Below are 4,915 nucleotides of genomic sequence, written 5' to 3'. Positions count from 1 at the left end.
GATAATTTCTTCACGTACCACACATAATTAAAAACTAATTTTTTAATTAGGAGAGGAAGAAAATGGAAGGAAAAAAAGGGAGCATGAGAGTGAGGAGGAGGGAGCTCTCTCCTCAGTCCGTCTGTCCTCAGTTCGTCTGTTCCTCCCACCCCTGCCATAGTCACAGCCATTCAGCAAAGATAAATCGGATGCAGGTCCTGCCCTCAAGGTGCTCACGGCCTGGTGGGGAGAGTTGCCCAACACACATATATCTGGGTGCTCCAGACACAGAATCCTCACCCAGTAAGTCAGAGGCCCCCAGGAAGAGCTTGGCAAGGACTCTTTTGAGGAGGACATGGGGCTTCCCAGGGCCTCCCGTGACCCTGCTCAGCAGAGCTGCAGGATGAGAAGGGAGATGCTGGACAGGGTCAGCAAGAGGATGGTCACCCAGGCTCTAGGGGAGGCTGCCTGGGGGGCAGAGCACAGGGAAAGGGAGGATGGGGCCCTAGGGACATGGATATAGAGGACTGATGGACGCCAAGCAGGCTGCAGAGGAAACAGGAGAGGGGAGGCCCCAGAGGTAGAATCGAGGAAAGAAAGGGGGTGAGAAGCCAGGAGAGACTCCCAGCATCAGAGGCCATCAATGGAGAGAAAATGAGCTGTGGGGTTTGGAGGCCTCATTTCTCCCCACTGGCAGGTACAGAGCAGCTGCAGGGGTGAGCAGGATGGGAGGGAGGGAGTGGCCACAGCCAGGGATGAAAGTTCCCACCCGGCTGGTCTGAGATGAAAGAAGGCATAGGAGGAAGAAGGGAACAGGTCAAGGGAGAAGGAAGGACTCCTGGGTGGGCGTGGGATGAGCTTGCCCACCTACTGAGACAGGCCAGGGGAGGGCGTAGGGGAGGGGACAGCTGTTGCCAGGGCAATGGCACTGCCTGGGAGCACCGAGGATCAGAGGAGAAGACGGGAGAGGGTCCTTAGAGGAGGAAGTGGCCCTGGGCTGGAAGTGGGAGGCAGGCAGAGGGCATGGGGCCTGCCTGTTTTCAGTACTGGATTTGGGAAAATGGGGGAAACACAGGGCCTGTGGAGGACTTGGTGAGTCGATGCTTCTGGCAGGGTCTTCAGTGGGGTGCATGGTTGAATGCGTGCTGCTCCAGCAGAGGGATCTAGTGTGGGCCCAGAGATGTGGGCATGTGGGCATCTCTCCCTTTCACACACCACACACACTGTAAGGCACAGTGACACAAACACATGGGCTGCACCTATCACCCCATATTTTCATTGCAGATGATGAGTCTGCTTCCTCATGGACACAGATCCACCAGGATGTCTCCTCGGCTCTGGGAGCTGTGTGTTTTGTTCAGCAGAACATCCAGTAGGTGTTCAGTGTATGCTTGTTGGATGGATGGATGGATGGGTGATGGATGGACAGATGATGGATGGGTAGATGGATGGGTGGATGATGGATGGGTGGGTAGATGAAAGGGTGGATAGATGGGTAGATGGATAAGTAAAAAATGGATGGGAGGAAGGAAGGATGGAAAGAAAGGAGGGAAGAAGGAAGGAAGGAAGGAAGGCAGGCAGGCAGATAGATGCGTGGGTGGATGAATGGCCTATGGTCCAGGCATGGGATGCTAAGGCCTGCTGTGGCCAGGGCTGAGGAGTTGGGCTAGGGTCTTGAACAGCCCCTTGGAGGGAGAGTCAGCAGCACGAAGGGGAGACAGATGTGCCATGGGTGACAGGAGAGGGAGGTGTCAGGGATAACTCCTGGCAGCTGAGATAACTCCTGGCAGGTGGTGATGCTCAGTGCTGAGACTAGGAAGTGTGTGGCTGGCCCTGGGAGGTGACAGGTTGGAATGTGAAGATGACTTGGGGGTGAGAAGCTCTGGGTCCATATTGGTTCCAGGTCCGATTCTGCATTTCAGGGCAGAGTTCGGATGGCAAGTTAGGGATAGGGGTGTCAGCCAGAAGAGTGGGACCAGAACAAGGAGTGGGGCCTGGCCTTGGAGAGCAGGAGGAGGAGGTGGAGTCGAGAAGGAGAGGGGAGGACATAACAGATCACAGCCTGGAGCTCAGCTTGCAGAGGGATGGGGGCAGGCTGGGCTGGAGTGTTTGCAGCTAGCTCGTCTGTAATAGTGATCATGGGGGAGCAGCCGCATGCCCATCCACTGAGCGGCATCAACCACCATGCACCTGGCCTCTGCACTACCACGCAGCAGAGCGCCTGAGACCTGGAAGCCATCCGTGACCCGCTGTTGTGTAGAGAAGCCCACCACAGAGCAGGCGTGCCTGGTTCAATATGACTCTCATTGAATGTCAAAGCCAAAGCCAGCACCACCCACAGGACTTGCCTTTTTTCGTGAGAAGATAACATATACAGAGAGTGGAATGATCCTCCCAAATCAATACTGTGATTACTTCGGGGGAGCAGTATTTGTACCCTGGGCTAGATGGGATGGAAAGTGGACAAGAACACCAGTCTTATGTACAACGCTTTGATTTTTATTTTTTACAAAGACAGTGGGTCCATGAATGACTTGTGTAATTAAAAGTTAATTTTACAGCCAGATGCCGTGGCTCATGCTCCTGTGGTCCCAGCACTTTGGGAGGCTGAGGCAGGAGGATCGCTTGAGGGTTCAAGACCAGCCTGGACAACATAGCATGACTTCGTCTCTACGAAAGGATTTTAAAAAATCAGCTGGGTGTACTCTCTCCTCCTGCCGCCCAATATGCCGAAAAAGAAGGCCAAGGGGACAAAGGTGGCTCCGGCCCCTGCTGTGTGAAGAAGCAGGAGGCCAAGAAAGTGGTGAATCCCCTGTTTGAGAAAAGGCCTAAGAATTTTGGCATTGGACAGGACATCCAGCCCAAAAGAGACCTCACCCGCTTTGTGAAATGGCCCCGCTCTATCAGGTTGCAGCGGCAGACAGCCATCCTCTATAAGCGGCTGAAAGTGCCTCCTGCAATTAACCAGCTCACCCAGGCCCTGGACCGCCAGACAGCTACGCAGCTGCTTAAGCTGGCCCACAAGTACAGGCCAGAGACGAAGCAAGAGAAGAAGCAGAGGCTGTTGGCCCAGGCCGAGAAGAAAGCTGCTGGCAAAGGGGACGTCCCCACTAAGAGACCACCTGTCCTTCGAGCAGGAGTTAACACCCTGTCACCACTTTGGTGGAGACCAAGAAAGCTCAGCTGGTGGTGACTGCACACGACGTGGATCCCATGGAGCTGGTTGTCTTCTTGCCTGCCCTGTGTCGTAAAATGGGGGTCCCTTACTGCATTATCAAGGGGAAGGCAAGACTGGGGTGTCTAGTCCACAGGAAGACCTGTGCCACTGTCGCCTTCACACAGGTGAACTCGGAAGACAAAAGCGCTTTGGCTAAACTGGTAGAAGCTATCCGGACTAATGATAATGAGATACGACGAGATCCGCCGTCACTGGGGAGGCAATGTCCTGGGTCCCAAGTCTGTGGCTCGCATCACCAAGCTCAAAAAGGCAAAGGCTAAAGAACTTGCCACTAAACTGGGTTAAATATACACTGTTGAGTTTTCTGTACATAAACATAATTACAATAACAGAAACTTTGCTTCAAAAGAAATGAGTTGGGCATAGTGGCACACACCTGTAGTCCCAGTTACTCAGGAGGATCGCTTGAGCCCAGGAGTTAGAGGCTGCGGTGAGCTATGATTGTGCCACTGTTCTCCAGCCTGGGCAACACAGCAAGACCCTGTCTCAAAAGAAAATTAATGTTATAAAGGGTAAGAGGAGAGGCGGCAAAGGAGGAAGAGAAGAGACTAGTAGAAAGACATGCCTTCCATTTGTCCATCCTCCTCCCCAACCTGAGACCCAAAAGGAAGCCAGGTGCAGGTCCTCTTCCCAGGAAGCTCCATGTCTGAGTGAAGAGAAAGATGCCCTGATACTCATGCCCAGGGGCTCCTGGAGGATAGGAGTCAGCCAGCAAAGGCCTCTGTGGGGAGGACCCAGGGCCTCATTGTCATCATTGCACCTGCCAGTTGCACACTGTCCTCTCACCCCGTTTCCTCACTCTTATCTAGTTTGGATTCCACAATCTCCTCTCTTTGTTGTTGAACTTGCAAAGCCTCAGCTCTTCAACTGCACAGACTTTGATTCCCCACTTATTCTCAGCCTTCTTTGTTTTTTCAATGATGCCTTATTCTTAATACATGGAGGGGGAAGGAAGAAGAAGGAGGCCAGAGGTGGAGTAGGAGGACGCACCTGTAGGTTGTTCATAGGGAGACCCTGTCTCCACCCCAGGCAGATGGGAGCTCATGTCTGGACTTTACTGTGTGCAAAAAGGCATGGACAGCAAGCCACCCTGTTTCCCAGAGAAAACTGCCCCAGCAGGAAAGGCAGAGCAGGAGGAAGCGGCAGGAAGCTCAGGCCTGTGGCTCTGCGATATTCCAAGCAGGGTGAACAGAAACTCCTACAAAGGAAGCAGAGAATGATCACCCGGGGAAGTGGGAGAAAAACCAAGAGCCATCGGCAGCCTCAGGGACAGAGGAGAAGAGAACAGCCCACATCAGGGGCGGCCCGGTGGTGAGGAGGGACCAGAAAGAGCTGGTTGGGTTTGGCCAACGGGAAGCTGGTGGGGGCCTTGCCTGAGCCTGGTGGTGAGTTCAGGGTCAGCCACAGGTAACCACAGGTAGCCACAGAGAAGTGGGGCTGTGGAGAGAACAGCAGAGCTCAGGGTTCCCTCCCCAGCACTTCTGTGGAAAGGAGTTGGGGGATGGCAGGCAGGAAGGAGACGTTAACAGAAGGCCAAGAACTCAAGAGAATTTCTCCCTGGACTGTGGGTTTCTGCAGGGCATAGCCTGGGGTTTGTGTCATAATCAGAGCACCTAGGAACTGTCCAACTGATGTTTGGTGGTGGAGGGATGGATGGTGAATGGATGGATGGATGTTGTCCAGGCACTAGATTCTGAC

The 4,915-nt window shown here is 53.7% G+C and overlaps 1 pseudogene; it reads left to right on the top strand.

The window, feature by feature from the left end:
• The first annotated feature begins 2,705 nt into the window (after window positions 1–2,705).
• LOC708345 (large ribosomal subunit protein eL8 pseudogene) lies at window positions 2,706–3,502 on the top strand (annotated as a pseudogene).
• Window positions 3,503–4,915: the final 1,413 nt, after the last annotated feature.

Source organism: Macaca mulatta, chromosome 10, assembly GCF_049350105.2.
Source record: "Macaca mulatta isolate MMU2019108-1 chromosome 10, T2T-MMU8v2.0, whole genome shotgun sequence".
Classification (NCBI taxonomy): Eukaryota; Metazoa; Chordata; class Mammalia; order Primates; family Cercopithecidae; genus Macaca; species Macaca mulatta.
The sequence above is the reverse complement of the archived record's forward strand: the minus strand, read 5'-3'. Positions and strand labels throughout refer to the sequence as shown.